General features: G+C 34.2%; 1 protein-coding gene across 12 annotated transcripts in view; it reads right to left on the minus strand.

Moving 5' to 3' along the window:
• The window catches only part of LOC108978281 (protein windpipe), a 154,768-nt gene that overhangs the window by 18,679 nt on the left and 113,063 nt on the right, over nucleotides 1-23,026 (minus strand). For all 12 annotated transcript variants that reach the window (XR_001994095.1, XM_018948464.1, XM_018948457.1 and 9 more), the window contains one exon: nucleotides 22,258-22,322. The gene's annotated coding sequence lies outside the window, so the exon portion shown is untranslated. The remainder of the gene's footprint in view (nucleotides 1-22,257; nucleotides 22,323-23,026) is intronic.

The following is a 23,026-nucleotide window of genomic DNA, read 5'->3' on the forward strand; positions in this document are numbered from 1 at the left end:
TTGAAAAAAAGTTACAGCTCTTCACAAATGAGTGGAAATAATCAAGAAATTCGCTATATTTAGAAATTTTTGTATAAAAAAGGAAGAACACGCAAAATGAAATTTGTGACGTTTACGGAGACGATACTGTATCAGTTCGGGTAGCACAACAATGGTTCGCTCGTTTTCGTTCTGGAAATTTCGAAATTTCGATTTACACTGATGAAAGTTTTTCACTGATAGAATAATGTCTTTTGGGAAAAAATTACTAAAATTGGTCGACCAAAATAGAACATATTTGTTTATTTATTTATTATTATAAATATAAAAAATAAGTTGAAGTTTGATTAGAAATACGAAAAGACTTTTTCGACTAGTATATAAACAACGCCAACCGCAAAATTGTTTATTTAATTTATTTATTTATTAAATGAAAAATAATAATACAATTATTATCTTACGGAGTAAGAAGCACCAGCAAAATTGTTTAAATTTGTACTTCTACTACAGAGGATAATATGTGTATAAATGGTCAGCGCGACGAGCCAATTGTTTAGATCGAACTACTATTGTCGTCGGTGCAACCGAATTGTACGTTTCTTTTCTTTTTTTATCTAATATTATTTTTTTGCAACAATGAGTCAAGGTTGCTCGTTTGTCATCATCACTTTTCGGCAGAGTTCAGTAGCAACGATAATATATGTACATATAACAAAAAAAATTTAAAAAAAAATCAAATTTCAAAAAACAGATTTGGCATTGATGCGCTGATTTTGTACTCAACTTTCAGGCAGTTGAAGCTGATATTCCTATTATTATTATTGTTGCTGATGTAGTCAGTAAACATGCAATTTTTTATTTATTATTTTTTTTTTTTTTTTGTTTTTTGTACAATTTACTTTGCAACAACACAGGCACTTGGACACTTCAGTTAATTTTTGATTTCCTTTTATATGGCGTAAGCACGCGATCAGCATGAAGATTAGTAGGAATATGCATTCACAAGTAGTTTGGGTGGGTAGCAAATATTTCGAGTACGTACATATAAAAAAATGTTAAAAATATTTATAGCTATTTCATAATATGATATATTATAGCCTTCATAATTTTAGGTATTTTGAATTTGAAATGTAATTTAATAATTTAGCATTTAAAACTCCTTGAAAACATCCAAGCAAATACTTCAGATTTACAAATAAAATACGGGAAATACGAAAACTCACACCTTTTCTACCATTTGTTTGTCTATCAACAAATATCAGTGCGTTACACTTGCCATCCTCTTCTTACCATTGCATGCCGACAACTTTCGCACACAACGTTGCATGCGCACTTAATTTGACAGTTCATGATAAATGAACGCTAGCTAATTGTGCGCGTGTAAAAAACAGGCGAACAGGTTAAGCATACAAATTTTCCATATAATCTGTTGGATGTTATGGTGCACGAAATTGAAAAGCAATGTTTACTCTGTATGTAACAATTAGCGGAGGAGAAAGTAAGGTAAGTGTGCAATTTGTCAGAAAACTAAATGAAAATGTGTTGAAATCAATTGGATTAAGTTGTTTTCGATAGCATGTGAGTTTAACAGATTTGAAGGTTAGGAAGAGCAGCAGAAAATAAGATCAGTTTTCGGTGTATTATAGAAGCAATTCAATATTAAAAAGAGATTGGGTGTACCTATAAGTATGTCAATAAGAATTTGCAGTTTGTTGAGTAGTGATCATTGCGATACGAAAAAATGTATATATATGATATCCCGCTATTTTATAGCATCGGGTAGTAAGAGAACCGAATAATAAAAAATATCGACAAAATATTGCTGAAGCTAAAAATGTGTCGAGTTTTTGGGGCTCTTAAAAAGCTCCTAGATGATACGACCTTTTTCGAGGAAAATTTTGTTCCGCAGTGGGGCCCATTTCTAGCCCAATGGGTATCTAAACAAACAAAATTGCCCCATTTGAGACGAAGAACAACCTAAAGAGATTCAAGAGCTATCATTTCATTCAGCTGTTTGATGTGGTTTGTGGGCCGATGAAGTCATCGGTCCATAACCGTCAATGACGCCGTGATAACCGACTATCTGATGCCTGAAATGGAAGCTCGTGATCTCGGTGACATTTGGTTTGAGACGTAGCCACGGCAAACATTTGAAAGAGCTAATCTTAAAGAATTAAATGCTAAAAAAATGTTCTTTCGAATGATAACATATGTATATTCCCCTTATATCTGAAGTTTCTGTGTTTTTTCTTTACAAATATAGAGAAACTCGAAATGTGTTCTTTGCAGTTGAGAGTCAATTAAAAACATATTTTTATATTAAGGAAATAACAAAATCAAAAAATCCCAAAAAGAAATGCATAAAACACTCGAAAGCAACTTGTAATTATGATTTATCTTTCTTAAATCGCAATATTTTGCAATCAATAATTATTAAAATATAATTAAGCGTCTGTCGAAATACCGAATGATAACGACGAATAAAACTTATGATTCGCTATATTTGTTATTTCGTGGCGAGCAAATTGATCGGCTTTAAGCCGGTTCGACTTTTACCGCACGCAAATGTTTGTTGTACAACATTTACGTGATGGCCATATCTGTCACAAGGCTGTCACTGATTTACGCTAGTGTGACATTTTAATGATCGCATCAGTGCTTAAAAATAGTTTGCACACATTATTTGTACCATTAGCACGTATACACATATTTACAGGAGATACAAAAGACATCATGGCAGCATATATGTATGTATGTTTGGCTGTATTTTACCCATGTTCGCAGTCACACCAGCACAATTGGTTTATAACATCATGTCGACATGACAAACGTTTACGGCATGCAGCAATGCGTCATTTGCTTTCGACTTTTGAACGTCATCAATTTTCAAGTGTCAAAGTGAGTAAACTTTTTCAGAGTTTTGTTTTTTTACCTAAATCTAATATTTAATGCATCAGCGGAAAAATCGACAAGTCAGCAAATAACTTCAGTTCGTAAATCGATATGCATCGCTCGCAGCTGATTAATGCAGTTCGATTTTTGCCTTTCTTACTCATTTGTATTTCTCACACACAACTTTACATAGTTACATGCACACTTAAATATATATTTATATGAAACCGCAAAAGCCGGCAGTATGTAACTTCATATTTGCCACTTAGCTGGGCACATACACTCCTACAAAGACACATACATATACACGTATGTATAATTATCAAAATGCAGGTATGCATCTACCCACAAACCGCACGCACCCACCTGCTAATACACAGTTAAATAGTTGCATCATTCAGCAGTTAAAACAACACACACACATAAATACATTTGACAATTGTCATGTGTCACGGATTGTCAGTGAGGCGACACTTATCTATTTAAGTGGCTCACTCACTGCTGCAACGACCTGTTGCTGCGGCATACTAACAACTTATTGTTTTTGTTGTTGAATAGTAATGTAAACTGGCGGCGCACTCATTAAATGTCATTAACACCTTTTTACATGCTTTGTTTTGTTTTGTTGTTGCCGTGATTGTCGCTACTCTTGTTTGAAAAATTAACACTATGTACATTTATCATTTGCTCTGTCTGTTTGCATTGCATTTGCACAAATAAATGGCAATTAATGCCACTTCTTGCAACTTTTTGCCAAGTGCCACGCAAAACAGAAATAATAAATAAATAAATGAAATTAATATTTGCAGTAGCGAAATTGGTATTCATCGCGAATATGGCGAAATAGTCGAATATTTGCAATGCAGAGTTTTATTCTAATGAGAGACTAATTTCGAGGGAAATAATTTTAGCATAATTATTTCTTTTGAATGGCAATTCAACCACTTTAATTTTAAGAACTTTAAAAAAAGTCACGAGATTTTTTTTTTACCTGAACAGGGTATATCATGTTTGCCACGAAGAGTGAGTGAGCAACCTGAGGGATTGAAGTAAATTTTTAGCAAATATTTTTGCTCTCTTAGATTTGCAATTTAGAGCATACTATTGGCCAATTATACTCTGAACGTGGTATATTAAGTACAATATTTGTAACACCCAAAAGCAGATATCGTAGACCCTTTAAGATATATAAAGTAAAATTCCTCATAACCGGACACCGATCAACGCAGTGTTTCTGTTTTAAGGGTTTACATTGATTTCCTCGGGGAAAAAACAGGCACTTTCAAACATTTTTTTTGTCATACAAGAATGAATATAGAATTTTTTATTGTTACAAAAATACACTGCTAATAAATAAAATTTTGAAACTTTTGAAAAAAAAAAAAAAACATTTTAAATTCGGCCGACGCAATGTCTTAGCTAAAATCGTAACTTAGAACTTGCACGAAAGAAAAAACTGAAGAATAAATTATTGGCGCCATTTTTTTAAAAAATTAAAATTTTGCGACATTTTTTTCAAACAGTTGTAACCGAAAAAAAAGTTCTTCGCCCAAGTCTTTAAGAATTTCATGAAGATCGGTTGAGTAGCTCTCGAGAAATCTTGCCAGTCGACTTCACAAACACAGTTTGGAGATAAACGCGTTTATAGACAGCGCACTTGGCCCAGCTAGCCTTGACCGCATAAGTTCTCAAAGTGTATTTCCGAAACTATTGCTCGTATCAAATAAATATTGCGTTGAAATTTCGCATACGTCCTCTCGCCGTTATCAGAACGTTACAGCATATAGCTGCAATATAAACTGATCGATCACAATCAGTCAATTTGACAGAATATCTTCACAAAATTCTGCATGGATTATTGTGCAAGCCAAGGCTACAATCTCCGAACAAATTGTCAAGGTCGGACCACTAACGCCGCCATTCAAACTGACCGATAAAAATCAAGAAAAATATCCTCCTCTTTTTTCCTTATTAAGAAACCTTATGAAGGGTAGTATAGCTTCGGTACAGCCGATGAAATAAAGATGAGGCTTTTATCGTGTGTAGGCCCAAAAACAGTTAACATATTTTATATGAAACCTGGTTTTTTTTACAGCGCTTTCTCCTTCCCTCTCTCTCTTTCGAAACAAAGAGTTTCCTTTTATATTAACTTTGTTCAAAAATATCTGAATATAGTAGCAAGGTGAAGCAAGAAAATGCTGAAAGAGTATTGAAATAATAGTTTGACTTAGGATCAAAATATATACATATATTTAGTTGTCGTTTTGCCCGCTATGGCAATAAGCAGCGTTCTGAACTCTTACAAATTATTATTAGTTATATTTATTACTTTTGTCTGATATTTCAATCATCAACGTTCATAGCACAAAGCACTGTTGCCAAATTTTGTCTTATAACAAAATGGTTAGTGACACCATATTGATTTCTTAATTCCCCGAATGGAATTGTTTTTTAATGCCCTATAAAAATTATATTTATATAATATATATTTAAGTATTTCAACTCGATAACGGTAGCTTAGTTTCTCCATTTAAAAATAAAAGCGTCACCTGTAACCAGCGCTTACTGTACCCTGCTGGCATAAATTTGTAATAACACTTCATTTTATTACAGACTGAATGACTTGCACTCAAAAACTGTAATTACTTGGCTTTCTTTGAACCAAATTTCAGTACTAATTACAATGATTTGACCTCAGTGTGGCATAAAAATATATTTCTTAACACTTTTCATTTAAACCGCATATTAATAAATACATTTTACTTTCATTTCAGTATTTAAAGAAACGCATTGCATGAACGTTGAACTCATGCTTTCATTCATTTGCAAATTTTTGCTAAATCTTTCACATCGAATAGCTTAAAAAGGCCAAGAGTGCATGTTACCCTTCAATCCGAATGAAGTAAGATGAAAAACAAAGTTAATAATCATTGTACATAAACGAACGCCGCAAGTAAATATGTAAATGACTTTGCTGTTTGCTTTTTGCCAAAGTCTACAACCAGTTTTAACGGCATTGAAATTAACATACGCGCGAGTTCATTCAAAATTCACAGGTATACACATATTTACAAACAAACAAACGCATGGTCGACTATATAGGCGGACATGCATATGCTCATGCGCGAAAACATTATGTGTTGCCGCTGGTGTGAGTAATCCAAAAATCATACGATTTTAGTTTTTGAAAAAAACAAAAAACGAGACAAAAGTTTCCTTCAGTTGTGCCGAAGGTTTAATACCCTTCACAATTAAAAAGTTTTCGTACAGGAACTTGCCTTTGAACAGGCAGTTTGTATGGGAGCTATATGACATAGTAATCCGATCTGAAAATTTTTTTCGGTGATTTTATCGCTGTCCTTGACAATTATCTACAGTAATTTACGAAAAGATATATTATCAAATAAAAAAGTTTTCCATACAAGGTATTGACTTTGATCGTTCATTTTGTATGACAGCCATATGCTATAATGAGCTGATCTGAACAATTTGTTCAAGAATTATACTGTTGCATGTGCACAATAATCCACCTAAAATTTCGTGGAGATATCATATAAAATAGTTGTTCGTAGAAGGGTTAAATTTCGAGCGATCATTTTGTATAACAGCTACATATATCCTATCGTCGGTTCCGACAAAAAATCAACTTCTTAGGGACAAAATAACTTGCGCTAAATTTCAGATCAATATCTCAAAAGTTGGCGAACTAGTTCGCGTACCCATTTGGCATGGCCAAATTGGGCTCGTCCCCCTAGTGATTTATATATACCCTTTTGGATGTTATAAGCTTGTTGTCAAACTTAAAATACGTTGTTCAGGGTATAATAAATATTTATAAATATAAATAAACCAACAAATCATTTCAACGGAAGCAACAGCTTTAAAACCGGAGTTTGATGAATAAATTTAGAAAAAAAAAATGAGTTTGTCTGCTCGCACACACACATTTGCGCTTAGATTGAGGGTATTTCATATGTAAATATGTATTACTGTCTTTATGTATTTACTGTCTTTAGAAGAAGAATAGAATTCGCAGAATTGCCAAAATTTAAATAAATTGCCGCAAGCACTCTTCAAAATACACGAAATGTATCTTAGAAATCCACTTACAACTACACAGATACAAGAACTTGCGTGTGTATGTATTTCCTCTAATATCTACAGTGTTTCGTATGCTCGAACTCGCTCTTCTTTCAATCCACTTTTCTTCAAATTAAATCCACCAACACACACATGCTGCTTATGCCTCATATGTGCAAATTTATTTTGCCACTTAACGTGTCGCCCGCTTAATTCCGCAGCTTTAAAGTGCGTTAGTTTAAATTTTGCATAAAATTTGTGGCAAACGTGTCCTCAACACCGAATGGCATGATGATAAAGTGCTGAAAGTAGACTACTTACTTTGTACTTTGTTGGTCAATCTTTTTAACTCATCAACTCATTTCGGCATTTTTTTGGTAGCCTTTCATACAACGCTCATTGAGCAAATTAGCACAGCAGAGGCAGCAGAGCGGAGAAATGGTTCAATTCAGCGAAACGGTCTTGTCACGGTGAGAACTCGTTAAACCACCACGAAAGTGACGGGATTAGGTCAATGTTATTAAATTTATATGTACGTGTCTGCGTTGTACTCATGTGTCATATGGTTGCAGAAATTGCCAAAAAACTGTTTCGTTTTTTTGTTTTTTGAATTATAAACTCAGGGTTGTAAATAACCAGGTGTGGCTGTGACAACTTTCAGCTGCTGTTTATGTGCTAGCTTTACGAAAACGTAGACATAATGTACATCTGCGCGAGCGCAAACAGCAAGCATGAGTTAGATGCGCCGAAAACGTATGTTTTTACATAAAAGCATGAAATTAGTCACAGAGAGCCCAAAATGCCTTACCGTAATGTACATGCAGGACAACATAAGCAGAAGAGATTTTGGGAGGTATATACATTTTTAGAGATAAAGATGAAAAAGTAAGCTTACATTTAATAAAGACTTTATTATTTTGACCGAAAAAAAATCGTTTAACCGGTAAGTTATGACACAAATTAGTTATATTTGTAGAACTGGCAGTGCCGAGGAGCTTTACGTCTACGTTTCGAAACACTCTACTAACTGGCGAAACATTAATGTATCTTTTTGAAATATGAAAAGAAAGCATTATAAATATTTTGAACAAATATCTCAGTGTGAAATCAATATCCAACTGTTATGTAACGAAACAGATATTGTCCAAGTATGACAAGACTACAACTAAGGATTTACTACATATGTCCAGGAAAAGTATTTACAAATTTACAGATACTATTGGGAAACACACGCTAAAAATAAGTCTGCTCTATAACAATATTTACCGCAGGTGTAAACTAGAAAGTAATGGAAAAATCATTTTCCGCATAACGGGTATACTATAAATATTTTCATTGCGAGCAGCAAACGGTTCGAGCGCCAAATGGCATGAAACGAGATATTAATAATATAAGGTCCTACAATAAAGCCAACGCTAATGCACCTTTAATTCCGTATTTTTTTTTATTTTTAGTGGTGGTATAACAACCTTAAAAGTCGGTAAAGAGATGCCTTTTTGGACTAATGGCTGGTCTTGACAAGGCACAAAATTCATATCAAAGAATTTGTGAAAGAAAATTTAGACTATTTCATAATTTTAAGATATTTTATTGGAAACTAAATTTTAATAACTCTAAAAAAAACTTCTTTAAGGGATCGTCTGAGTGTGACCCTCCGAAAAATCAGATTTTTGCAATTTTTTTTATTTTATGTTGAAATTACTTAATCAGTCCGATTTTTTATAAATAAATACATTCATGAATACAAAATCATTTTTTATCTTTATTTATTGGGTGTACTATAGTAGTTGAATAAACTTTTGAAATAACAAGTACAAAAAAGATCCTAGACTATGTCCACGCTTGCGGTGGCAATTTTGGTCTAAACTAAAAATTTAAAAAAGATGATTAATCACGCTATAGAAGTTCTTAATTTTTTTTTTTTTTTTTTTTTTTTTTTTTTTGAAATTCGACAAAATGGCGGCGGTTTGAACAAAAAGTATCGAATTTTGCCCTTATTTTTGGCAGTTTTTCGTAGAAAAAAAATAGGAAGATTAAAAAAAAAGATAAAAGCTTCTATAGAAAATGATGTTAAAGATGTTCTCTCCAAATTCTTGATATCTTCAAAATTCTTCCTTTGAGAGTGGAAACGGGTTTGAAAAACACCCTTCTAAGAAAAACGCGTGTAAAGATTGTAGTCACTATGTTCCCCACTCTGTTGTAGCGACCATAATAATTTAAATTTCGATTTAAAATTTTGATCTTTAGATAACGCGCTTTAAAAATTATTATTTTTTACTTTCTTAAAACTATGTATATTGAAGATATTGAAATGAGTATCAAAATGGTTAAGCATTTTTAAGTCTAGTCTGTGACTTTTGAACTTTTTATTCATGACACTCATCAGGCTTGGAACTACCCAGGAATGCCTGCCCTTTAAATTCATATTTTCGAAAAATACTGAACCTTGATATGCTAAACCATGCAGATATTTTATTTAAATACTTATGTACAAAGTACAACGGCCAATTGTAAAAAGTCAATTATAATTTCTATAAATTGTACTAACTTACAACATTTAAATTGAGCAATACAATCAAATTAGTTTCGTGTAATAGAAATTAGAACGAATGTAAAAGATCATCTCAGTTTTCACAAAAAAATTTATACGAATTTCATAAACCCATTTAACTGCCTACAATTCAATTAGGCGACATTTGAACAATTTTTATCTATGCATATAGTTATACACAAGCAACCAAACACACAAAGAAATATAAAAATGCACTTGCAATAAAGAATATTTGAATTGAGTTCAATCAGAGGACCCAAAGTCGAACGATAAAGTGCACTCGATCAACGGAACAGAAGGCGGTATACAAGCGAACACGTGCGAGAACACAAGGTATGTATGTATGTTATGTGCCATTTAGCAGCGGCTGATCGTAATATAAATGATAATTTTACTGATCGCTGATGATCGCTTGCATGCTGCAGCAACACAGAGGCATTGTGGTTGCCACTATAGGCAACAATTGCACAAAAGTGATAATAAAAGTTTAAATATGTGTGTAGGTGTGTTCACATATACACACACACATGGAGGTAATTAGGTGCAAAAGATATCGCTGGTGCGTTGCAAATGTCGCCGTGTCGCATTACATAAATGAGTTGTAAATGAATTTGCATGCATTGTTGTGGAGGAACTGTTGAGTTGGGTGGCACGCCTATTAAATTTCATTTATAAACGTTTTTTTTTTATATATATTTTTCTCTTTTTTTTATTTTGCTAACAGACGTTCAATGTGCAGCTTGGTGACTGATGAACTGCTTGGTTTGGTCGTTTTGTTGTCATTGCCGCTGACAATTGACCAACCGTTCCATGTTTAATCCAAGTCAATTGTTGCACATCGCATGTATGTTTGTATGTATATACATATGTGTGTGGATGGACACATAGCTGGACAATCAATGCATGCATGGCTGCGTGTGCTCTTTGCTCTTGTTCGGCTGCAGTTGTGGGAGACTAGCGGTAGGCGTTTACATATAAGGCACATACTTATTGCCACATCCATTTTATCTTATTTTAGTTTTCCAATTTTATTTTTAACTTTGGTTTTTACTATTTTTAATGCACTAACATCGTTCGCATTTGTGTGCATTTATTATGTTCCAGTTTGCCATAGAATTGTGTCTCTGTGTCATGCTTTGTTCGGCTGGTGCGGATATAGCAAATGATCGTCGTAAGGTGAGCAAACTGCAATAAATTAGCGGCCTAAGCGGCAAGTGGTGGTTGGTTGTGGCACGATACATTGTACCAATTGACGCGTGCTATACTGGCAGATACAACAATAAAAATAAAATGTGCATTGTAAATCACAGTCGCTGATTGGAACAAGCTTTTGTCAATGTTTATATGTGTTGTTGTTGTGCTTAACCAACGGTAGTTTGCATATTTTTATTTCACAATTGTCACTATTTTGCATCAATAGTCTACCGAGAGACTTTCAGTAATTCAGCTAATTTAGAAATCCATGTAACCATGTACAAATAGAATAACGGTAAGCTGTTGTTGTGTCTTAAACAAATGAAGCTCATTGAAGTTTAAAAGATTAACAAAAAGACAATCAGACAGAACAAAGCAAGCGCGCCGTGAATGTCAGACAAAGGCTGAATTTAAAATGTCATAGCGTTCTGACCGGAACCCGGTCCTATCCAGACTAACTAATCTGCTGTGGTAAATATTTATTGTTTATACTTATTCTGATCCAGTTAGTTAGGGTAATATATAGGCGCCTCTTATGTTTTAGAATTTGGCAACCGTAGTTTTGCAATCTAGCAACTCCCAACTTTATCTTAAAATGTGACATTTTTGTAGTTATAAATTAACTTAAAATATTCATATCGAAACAAAAAATGCAATTTAATCGCGCACATTTTTGAAGTTATAAATTAACTTAAAATATTCATATCGAAACAAAAAATGCAATTTAATCGAGCACATTTTTTAAGTTATACAATAACTTAGAATATTCATCTCGGACAAAAAATATAATTAAATCGCGAACATTTTCGCGCGATTATTTTTGCAACTTTCGACGTGGACTACCTCAGCAACAATGCAACAGTGAACTTAAATCAGTTTTCGGCGATGGAGATCCATCAAGAACTAGTGCTTATCTATGGTTCATTGAATTCATTCAAGGTCGTAGATCACTCCAGAACGAGTTTCGAAAACTATTCATTATGTGGGCAAACTGGTTTAGCAAGAATGCCATATCTTTGTCAAAGACTTATTTTTATTCCCAATATGCAAAAAATAAGCTAAGAGGGAGCTATTTTTCGACACCTGAAGAAGTGGATGATGCCTTTAGAACGCATGTATCGGAGGTACCTCAATCTAAGTAGCAGAAGTGCTTCAGTATTTTGTTGAAATACATGAAAAAGTGTAGTATTTGCTTTTGTTCTCTAATCTGAAATAATATAAAAGGAAACCCTCGTAAAACGGTTCAGCCGAACGAAACGCTTTTTTCTTGTTGGAATTCTCATCAGACTTTAAGACACGCGTTTTTATGATCATTGTTTGGGTTACTGCATTTGCGCGATATCATCAGGATACTCTCTTAATTAGAGGAATGTGAAAACACTCAAATTCAGACGATATGTTTCTGCGCTTAATTATTCAATTATATAATTAATTAGTGCTGGTGATCGGTCTACATTTTTCAATATCCAATTAATTTTCGTTTTAATACTCATGTCACATGTCATTAATTGCATAGCAGACTAAACGCTCATACTTAATTAAATCTTATGTCACTGAAAATTCACTTAATTAAATAGAGAGACAAAGCGACTAATGCCGCAAACTCCATGAGTATTGCAAACGCATTATCAACTCAATTAGAATTAACATTAACGTAATTGCTTTTGTTTTTTCTTGCAAGTTGATTATAGAAAATTAATAAGCAAGAAGGAAATTATTAATAATAGCAGTTATTAAGATAGTTTCGTTGAGCTGGATAAACAAACGGGAAAAATAAGGGGTATTATATGAAGCATTAGTAATAAATAAATATCAGATTACAAATTAGTGAAATATAATATTTTTAGTCACATGATGCGCCAAAAATTTTATAGCGATACAATAAAAATTATGAAAAAATGAAAATGGAAGTTTTTCTACCACAAAATTATCAGCTTCCGCTCTCAGATATAACCAATAAATAACCATTTTATAACCGAAACTCAATTTTTTTTCAATATGAGTGGTTTTTTATAATGTTTTTCCCTCGCCTATAAACTTATGAAAAGTGATTTTTTGTCGAAGTCAAGTATATACTATAGACATCTTGCAGTTGCTTGCTTTCTAATGCTAAAATACAAGCAAAGTCATTGATAATTACACCTAGAATCGCCGCTTCGAATAAGATGCTATTGTCGTATTTCAGAAATACACGCGTATGCACGTCACTTAGCTATTAGTTTTTCAGCAGCTCAATGCTAATTGACTACAACAGATCAATTAGCACCGCAATGAAGGTCCACCTAACTATCGGGCATTGCAGCTATAAATGTCGGGTAAGTCATAAAGTTTGTGATGTTTAAATTACATCAGCATAGACTGTAAGAGCTCATGTGATGTAGATCGATTAGCTTTTATAGAAAAAGTGTCATAAAAATTTGCAAAAAAAAATATTTGCATATATTATGTTATATTACTAATAAAAAAAAAATAATAATTTTTATAAGCGTTTTTGCAAAACATTTTTTTTTTTTTTTTTTTTTTTTTGTGATTACTATATAATTATCTGTAAACTAATTACGGGTGCTAATGAATTTGCTTAAAAGCATCACAAAATATATATTTTGCTTGAACAAAATTGCTAATAGACTCACATAGCACAAAAACAAAAAAATCATTCAAAGAAAGCAGTAAAAACACATACATATATAAACTAATAGAAAGTACAAACACATAAATAAAGACCTGTCTGCTTACAATTAAATTGCCACACTAAATAGTTTTGTCAGCCTAAATGAAATTGAATATGCTGTTTCAAACACTTAATGTTGACAGTGCGACACAAAGTGGCATGTTCCGTGATAAATAGTTCACCGAGCTAATCAACAGTTTTGTCCGAAGCATGGATGTAAAAGATATTGAAAAATTTGCCGCTAAGAAAATAAGAAAAAAATAAATAAATTTGAAATATTTGTGTCTGAAAATGATGGCAACAGCCACGAAATACCTACAAATTTATTTCATTTTTCTTTTCAAAAGCAGCAACAACATACCATGCGTGGGCGTGCGTCTAAATGCAGGAAACAGACCACAAAAAATATTGCTGACGTGCGTGAGTGATGCCATAATCAGCGATTAGAAGCGTGTCCTTCACTGCCATCAAAAAATATATTTATTTGACAGTTTTCTCACAATAAAATATATGAAATAAATGCAAAAATTTTATTTTTTACCGAAAATATTTGCGCATTTTCTGTGCGAAAATATCAGCTGATTTCAGGAAATGTCTGCCGGCAAGGGTGTTTACCGTTTCCTGCACTAATTTTGTTTTCGTTTTTGCGCTTTGCTGCTGCAGTTAATTATAGAAATAACAGCTTGTTCATTTAATTCATGTATTAACTACTTATTATAAACATATAGACTTACTTATAACAAACATACTCACACTATATAATTACTATATACAATACAGTATACTTGTGTCATGCTCATTCAGTACTAATCTGTAAAATGCTTGAGTAACATTGTTTGAGTAACAAATAAAGTATTTACTACAATTTTAAGCGACCTTGGCGATAATGCTACATAATTATGGAAGCAATTGCGAAATATTTGTTTTTCAAAAAATGTAAAATACATTTAAAGAGAAGAACGAATTGAAAAATGAGTTATTCGGTTTCCCATATAAAACATAACGACACTATAAATGCAAACAACGTATCATCACAAAACCGAAATTGAGTACTTTGTTACATAAACTTTTCAGGTTCCGCTAGATATAACCAATATATAATATAACCACTTTATAAGCGATATGTAACCATTTTATAACCAAAACTCAAATTTTTTTTAATATGAGTGGTTTCCAGTATATCGCGTCTCCTTCGCCTGTAACTTGGTGAAAAGTGATGTTATGTTATTGTGCATTTTATGTGACGATATAGTATAGGTTTTTATAAAATTAAAATATTTTAACATCGAGCGATTTTTTTATGAAATAGTACTGGTAATGCCCACAGTAAGGGAAATTCTAAAAAAGCACTGCTTTACAATGAAAAACCAGTATTATGCTTAGCATTTCAATTTAATTGATTGACTAATCGGATTTGGCTTCGGTATTCGCAATTAATGAATAATGCATAGGTCGCTTGGTCGCTTGTACAGAAATTGCACAGAAAATGATTTACTGAGAAACAATAATAATTTGAAATGAACAAATTACTAAAATAAGAATGAATAAAAATAATTGTATAAAAAATATATGTGGCGGAAAAGACACAAGGGATACAATTCGGAACATAAAATATATAGAAGAGTCAAAAAATCATTCCCAAAGCAACTGATATAAACTGCATACATATACCTAGAAATATACATAATATAAATGGTAAGCACTGTATATATAAAATGTATGTATATTCATTCACATATGTATATGATTTAATAAAAAAATAAATCACTCAGCTTATAATTTTTCATTGCTCAATAACACAGCTCAGTAGCAATTTTCATATCAATGAACTAGATCTATTACAAAACTAATATTTTTTATGGCAGCGGTCTAAATGTGTATGTAATTAGGTATATGTCTGATTTGAATGCAAAAGCGTGGCAATCATTTTGACGAACGACGAGCTGGACCAAGAACATTTTTAGTTTAGTTCTATACAATAAAAAAATGCTATCAAGCAATCAAATCAATTACCCACACAGATTAATCTGTTTTAGACGCACGCTTGTAAACATATATCTACACACAAGCATATATGTACATATGTAAATGGAAGTTAGCTGAGAACAAGTAACCTAGTGTAAGGAACAAGTGCGACCGCTTATATTAAGCAGTCAACTAGACCATACTCATATGTATTTCCCAGTAGGAAATTGTCAACCAATTAAATTCAATTGAAACATATCCACTTTCAAAAAATCTAATTTCTTTGAAAATATTGTACGAGAATTTAAAGTTGATTTGAGTAAGTAAGTAATCGGCTCCAAAAAATTGAAATGAGTTTTTATCAACGCAACGCTGTTTACAGAGTCGGTGACAAAAAATTTCTCCGAAACGGTTGGTTTCACACTACCTTCTTAGATATATTTGTCAGTTAATGATAAAAGGACTTCAATTTTGAATTGAAAGTCCAACTTTCAATCGAATTTTGAATTGAAAGTCTTTCTATCATTACCTCATTCAGCTATTGTAATAATACGTTTTTTTTTGTTTGTTGAATTTAATTAAATTTAAGAAATATTATGGAAAATCTTCTTTACAGCCAAACACCGATTATTAAGTATATTATACTACTATGAGTACAAATAGAAAGATTTTTTTTTATAATTTTTCTAATCTTAATTTATTCTTCAAAATCTATGTTGTCCCCACAAAGAAATCCCTTGTGGTACCAATACACTTGTGTCAACGTTTTTTCCAATCCAACAGTTGTTAAAGTAAATTTCCGGAATGGTCTCCAATGCGCATTCACTTTCAATGTCTACAATTGACTCAAAACGATTTTCCCGCAGCGGTCGTTTGAGTTTCTTGAAAAACCCAAAGTCACACGAGGTTAACTCTGGTATGGTGGAATTCGCGAAGAATCAATGCAGTATTCGGCGGTGCATTATTTTTTAGCATAAGCCATAAACATAAGTTGTCGGTCCATAGTTCCGACCCCATTCAAATATTATTTCCTGTTGACAGTTTGGCCAGTCGGAAGGAATTCGGATTCAATCGATATTCAATTAAAACTGAAAACATAACCTTGATTTTTGAAATGTTTTGACGTGGTTTTTCCGGCTTCGACTTACCTTTGCCACCATATTCGGCCGACTGATCATCCGGATCGTAAGCATAACTAGGAATAATACGTTTCATGATATCCTGATAGTCGAAAAGCATTATTTCACAGACGTTAAAGCGACGCAGTTTTTTACAAAAAAAATAAGTAGTTTTGGATCCAAACTTTTCTTAGGCCCAAATAATTTATCAAAATGGTTTTCACTGATTCATCCGACATTCGAACGATGCCAGTAAGATAAATCTTATTTCTCACTTGCAGGTAGATAAACCCGTTATATTAAAGCAACAACCCCAACAAAATAATAATGATAAACGTCGAAATTTTTTGTTGTTTTCTAGGTTTTGAGATAAAACTTTACCTCAGAAGAACTCAAAAGTACTACAAAACCGACGTTGTGAAAGGAATTACAGTTACAAGACGAAAAATTTCCATAATAAATAAAATATTTCGAAATATAGCAGGAATTTCTACCGCTTACTTTTATATAATGAACTTTATGATATGAGGATATATTTTTTTTATCTGCTTTTTGATGAATGAAGACAAAAGTAATTAATTAATTCTATTGATAACTTGAACTAAAGTTATGTCAAAATTGTTATAAAAACTAAATACGCATGATCACCTAGTTGGAAATTCAAGGTAATATGAGGCACCTCAATTTCCTAACGGGTGTGTGCAACAACATGCACATTACATTAACCGCCAGACATCGAGCTTTATTTGCTTAGAGTGTATTTGAGAATTACTGCTGTTTCAACCACGAATGAACGACAATATACTCATACCAAACATACCAACAAACACTCATGTTTGTAATTTGAAAGTTTCCTACGCCAGCGGTGACTTTACGACCTTGAACTAGACACAATTCAAAATTAGAAAACAGAAAATAAAATAAATTAAGAATAGAAATGATACAATAAAAGTATAAATATTACAAATAAAAATTCAACCACAAACGGATCAGCGCAGTGACATTGCTGACAGCTTAGTTAGCGCGTAATTGCAGCGACAGCTAGACATAGAGCACAGCTCATGAGTAGAGACGGGACGGACGGGATGGAGGAATCAAGCAGGCTGCTGGCGGGAAATGATGATTGAATTGTGGCGTCTGCGCGGGCGGATGTGCCGAGACAAAACGGAACTGATCTGCTGCGCAAATGAACCGCAACGCTGCAATCACAGCAGCTCGTCCGCGCGGCGAGAAAGTGTTGAAAATCTGCGCCTGATGATGATGATGCCGGCAGACGCCGACGCCACATTACAAAAAACCGGAAATGTGCACAAAGGCGCATATGTCTGCGTGTGTCTGTGTGCTATTTCATTAGCGTTTGCGAAAAAATAAAATAGCCAAAGCTACTAAGCCGAAAAAAAACAAATAATAAATATCAACAGTCGACGGACATTCAAAAGCTGCGTTGCCCGTTTTTACTGGCAATTGAGTCAGAAGTTCATATTTGCTAAATATTTTGCAATTGTCATTGCTATGCGCTTATGCCCCTTGGCGAATGCCGAGCCATGTCACTGCAGCGGCAGCATAAACACACAAACATATGTCAGCGCTAGACAGACAATGTTGATTGCCCTCAGCCGTGATGTGCGCTGCAACAACTGTGCAATTTTTGTGTTGCAATAATTGTGGCGGTGCATGAAAAAATATATATCTATATAAAATGGCAGGGGCAAGTAAAGCCTAAAAAACGATTGCGCATATTTATGCTGGCGCATTTTGATGTATGCAAAGTAGAGACGGCAGTGTATTGATAGACAGACATGCCTACACGCAACTAGGGAATTGTGTGACGGGCTTTTTTGCTGCACAACAAACAATGGACAGGAGGCGAAGCCCGTCGCCAGCCGAGCAATAGTATGAGACCAGTTGTTGCAACAAACGGAGTAAGGTGCAATGGGTTTACTATATAATCTATTTGATATGCTAGTTAGTTGCGTATGTTTTACATTAGGGTAAGGCAATTAAAAAAATCACTGCTGTTATTATCAGCACAATGACCTGCGGTAATTCTATAATTTCCAAAACTGAGTAATTTTTAAAAGAAAATGTTGAATTTTACACAAAATTTTTGGTAATTTTTGGTCCTCCAGCTGACAGGTCATTTCTGGAGAACTTCATTACTTGTAAAAAAAATGATAGCGATAGGAATCACTTGACTACGTGTAATCATTGTGGAATTAAAAAAAAAATGCTGTTAAAAAAGTGTTCTTTAATGACTTATAAGTTTACTGTGACCCATGTGAAGTAATTTATTTTTCGTAATGAAAGCGAAGAAAAGCCAAATTTTGGAAAATCCTATCAAAATCACCAACATTTTTGTTGTTGCGAAATAAAAACAAAATATCCTAAATAAAGTGAACTTACAGAAAAAGGGTCGATCCACCCTAATATAAGTAGTTATAAACAATACCTCAGTGCTCATTGCATATTAGCCATATGCGCTCGGACAGTAATTACTGCCAGGCAGTTGCATGCAAAATTATAAGTTGTATGCCACTACTTTCAATGCACTCAAGCGCTTTTACATCAATATTATATAAAATTGGCATTTTGTGCATTCAACATAAACACTGCAACGCCAATAACAAAAGACGCACGCCTTTAGCTTGGATAAACAGTGCGTGCTGCAACATCAACATCAGCAACTCAATGCTAATTGTTGCCTTGATATGCAACAAAAATACTAAGTGCGCAGCTCAGCACAGCATGTTTAAAGAAAAGAAAACAACAACAAAGACTTTTAAGAAGCAAAACAAGCCTACTGTCTACGTGTCAATGACAGATGACTAAAGAATTATAAAATTAGCTGATGATTGCCCTAACAATATGGTGTTCTGAAATAAGAAGCGAACAGAAAATAATTAGTTTTGATATCGGCGCAATATTACTACATTGGAAGTATAAAGAAATTTTTATTCAGACACGCATCAAAACATTAAATTTTCATATAGTCACATCAAGCAGACTCCAAGGTATCCAGTCAGTCAAGATTCAGAGAAGATGTCCCAGCGACTCTCTAATACCGACTTCCCTGCACTTTCGGTATGTCTCAGCATCGCTAATACCCATCCAGCTCGCATGTGATGCCAAGTAAGCTTTGAGCTATCACTAAACCAACAACCGCACTGCAGTCTTTTCTAGACCGTGTGAGCAAAAATCATGAGTGTTTTACTTCGGGACCCATGGATCTTAGGATCATTGTGATCCTACATGTCTTTAAGAGATTATACATAACCTTGATCGATCCATCTGTCAGCCCTTTCGGAAATTTCATTGATCAAAAGCCATACAGCAATATCAGCAACTAATTTGTTTCACCGAATGATCTTATGGCTTGGAACCCCGCACATATGCCACCACGTATGAATATGAAAGTTTATCGCTTTATTTTGGAAATATCCATCCATGCCAACAATCCACCAGCAATATACACAATGAAAATGATTTTACAATTATATATAGAGACTAAAGCCCATCGTTTATCATGCCACCTAATGGACTACCATTCAGTATGTACACAATGAACGCCCAACATGCTTGCTGGCCTACATTAGCCTACTTGGTTAAAATGCGAGTGCTACTAGCATTCAGTGTGAAATTTTTCAATTCATGGATACAACACCAACTAAGTACTGCCAATTGTAATTTGCCCTCGAGCAGAAACTTTAAGTGTTCGACGCCGTTGTGTCTTGCCGCACATGTTGCCCAGAAGTGAGAAGGTCCAAGCGATCAACTCGTGAACACGTGTGCGCCAAACGAACAGAAAGACATCGCCTATACACAACCACAACTGTATGTGCGTGTACACAAGTATAAATCTAACTTCTTTTGGTGCAAGCACAACTGGCGGTGGGGAGACATGCAACAGGCAGCCGCGGGCGAAGTGTCAAAAGTGCCGACAAAAGTGGAAAATCGTGCAATCACTGCTGCAAAAGCAATCGAAATGGAAAAGTAACAGTGAAGTGTCAGTTTGTTGGTGTACAATGGCAACACCGGTAGAGTGTGCGGGCGAAAACAGTTAGCAATTGATAGCTAAAAGTGCCGGTAACAGTGAAATAGCCAAAGGTACTTGCACGTAGAGCTCGTACTGTTCGAGTCACTTGATAATTTATCGGCCAATCTGCAGATGCACACACACAAACAGCAAATTAGATACATATATATATAACGGAGAAGACACACACGCTCACACTCTCGAACGTTCAAAATGCCCAACGAATGGGCTAACAAAAAAGTAACAAAACAAACAATCAAAACAGCTGCATTCAAACAAATGCGGCAATTGCACCGGCAGGATTATAGGCGACTGATAAGCGCTGCAGCAGTTAGCCGATATCGATAGACAAAAGTCAGGTTTTTGCGCCAAGTGCGGCAACATTGTTGCTCACCTGCAACAGCGCACCACACGGCTCGAACGGCTCGTTGGTGTCTGCCAATGCCACTTGACTGCTGCAGCTCGCCGCCTGTTGCAAATGGCAATGTCAGCCTTGACAGCTGCGCTACCTTGCAGAGCTGCAAAACAGATTGCCGATTTTATTGATCGGCGCAACTTATCTATGAGATACTTTTACCAATTGCGGTTAGACAGCACGACGGCTTCGTCGGATAGCTTGTATGGGCCATACCACTAGCCACTAACAACAACAAGTGATGTCTGCCTGTGTGTGCGTGTCGCTAAAGCGCAATTCAGCGATCGTTTGTCGATTCAAATCGATCCGAGTTATGAATGTCCAAAAGCGCCGGCCGGCTTACAGACACACATTGGCGTAAACGCCGATAAAAAGCGCCAACAACTTGTTTTGACGTTTCATTGTTGGCGGTTTGTGTTATTTCTTATTTCTCACTTGTATTCAACTGCCTAGCTGCTTATGTGCTGCTATCGTTGGTGGTAACTTGACTTTGCTTGTTGACTGTCGAGTGTCGTTGGTAGTTGAGGCATTGCGTCCCGCTGATGACTTACGTTGCTGTCTGACGGATTGATGTTTTTGCGCAGCTTCTGAACTGGTTTGGCGATTTACTCACAATTGTGTACCTAAATGTAAATCTATACATACATACTATACATTTTCTCACACACGCATGACTTTCTTTGTGCAATTTTCATATCGCCTGATCTAGCCTAATGAAGATCGTGACTAAATTGGTGCTCTTGAAATTGACAGTAAAGTAATGGCGTTAAACTCACTCGCCACTTCTCACTTCTCACTCACTTCTTCTCTTTGTTAAAGTTATACACGGTTAAGCGATTATTGGTTTATGTACCAAATAACTGTGCTTTCTAATATACTGTATTATTTATGTTTTAGAGTTGAAAATATGTAGACTATCGGAATTACACAAAGTTTTTTAAAAATAACGTTGTATGGGGTCAAAGTACTTTCGATTTGAATTTTAGATAGAAGGTAAACGGTTTCCACCATATGACGGCATGTTTGAAGATATTCACATTTAAATAGTCTACAACTGTTGTGCGAAAAATATGATCTTGAAAAACTATATGAAATAAGTTCGTCAGGTTTAGGGAGACATCTGTATTCAAGAAGCAATTTTACAACGAAAAGAAACTGAATTCTACGACTGGGATATAAATTACATAGCTTTAGAGTTTATAATAGTAATAAGTTATAAATTTTAGCAGTAAAGATTTGCATAAGTCTATAAAGTAAGTGCAATATGATAGCATATTAAAGTTAACCGAAATAATTACTGGTTGATTGAATTATTACTAAGGAGTTTTTACGACACTAATTAGAAAATTGTCTATTTACCTTTTTAATGATGAAAGGTCCGAGACGAATTCAGTTGATAAAAACAGCCTTCCCGCTATCAGGTTCTATAATGAAAAACAAGAAAAAAGTTTCACTAACTGGTTCAATAACAGTATAAAATATATTGTTAACTTAAAAACAGCCTTTTTTCAAAACATTTTTCTCATAAAAAAAATAAAATATTTCATTCGAATTTTTTTATTGTTACATACATATACTATTAGCTAATTAAAATAACTAAAATTTTGAAATTTTTGGAGAAAAATATTTGAAACTCAGCCATTGCAACACCTTTCCGGTGACACCTCGGAAAAAAGATGCGCCCGCCGGATAACTCCTTACACGGTCATCTGAAGTGAAAAATACATGTTTTATTGAATAAGATCTTCAAACTTAGAACTTTCACGAAGAAAAAAATAAAAATTCGATTTTTGACAGACATTCTTACAAAAAAATTTAAATTTCAGTGAAAATTTCTCGATATTTTTCTCCCCTTAAAAATTGTATCTCGAAGACCTGGTAAAATTTTTCGAAAATCGATTGAGTAGTTCTCGAGAAATTTTGCCAACCGACATCCAAAATACAGTTTCGAGAAAAACTCGTTTAAAGCTGGCGCACTTAGCCTAGCTAGATTCGAGCCTACAAGTTCTCGAGGCTGTAACTCTGAGACCCGGATCAATTTGAAAATTTAGGACAATATTCTAAAGGTACTGTAGAATTTAATAAGAAAACCCATAAACCCATATAATCCCTTAAATGAGTAGTTCTC

Source organism: Bactrocera latifrons, unplaced genomic scaffold (genome assembly GCF_001853355.1).
Source record: "Bactrocera latifrons isolate USDA-ARS-PBARC rearing strain unplaced genomic scaffold, ASM185335v1 scaffold_12, whole genome shotgun sequence".
Taxonomy (NCBI): domain Eukaryota; kingdom Metazoa; phylum Arthropoda; class Insecta; order Diptera; family Tephritidae; genus Bactrocera; species Bactrocera latifrons.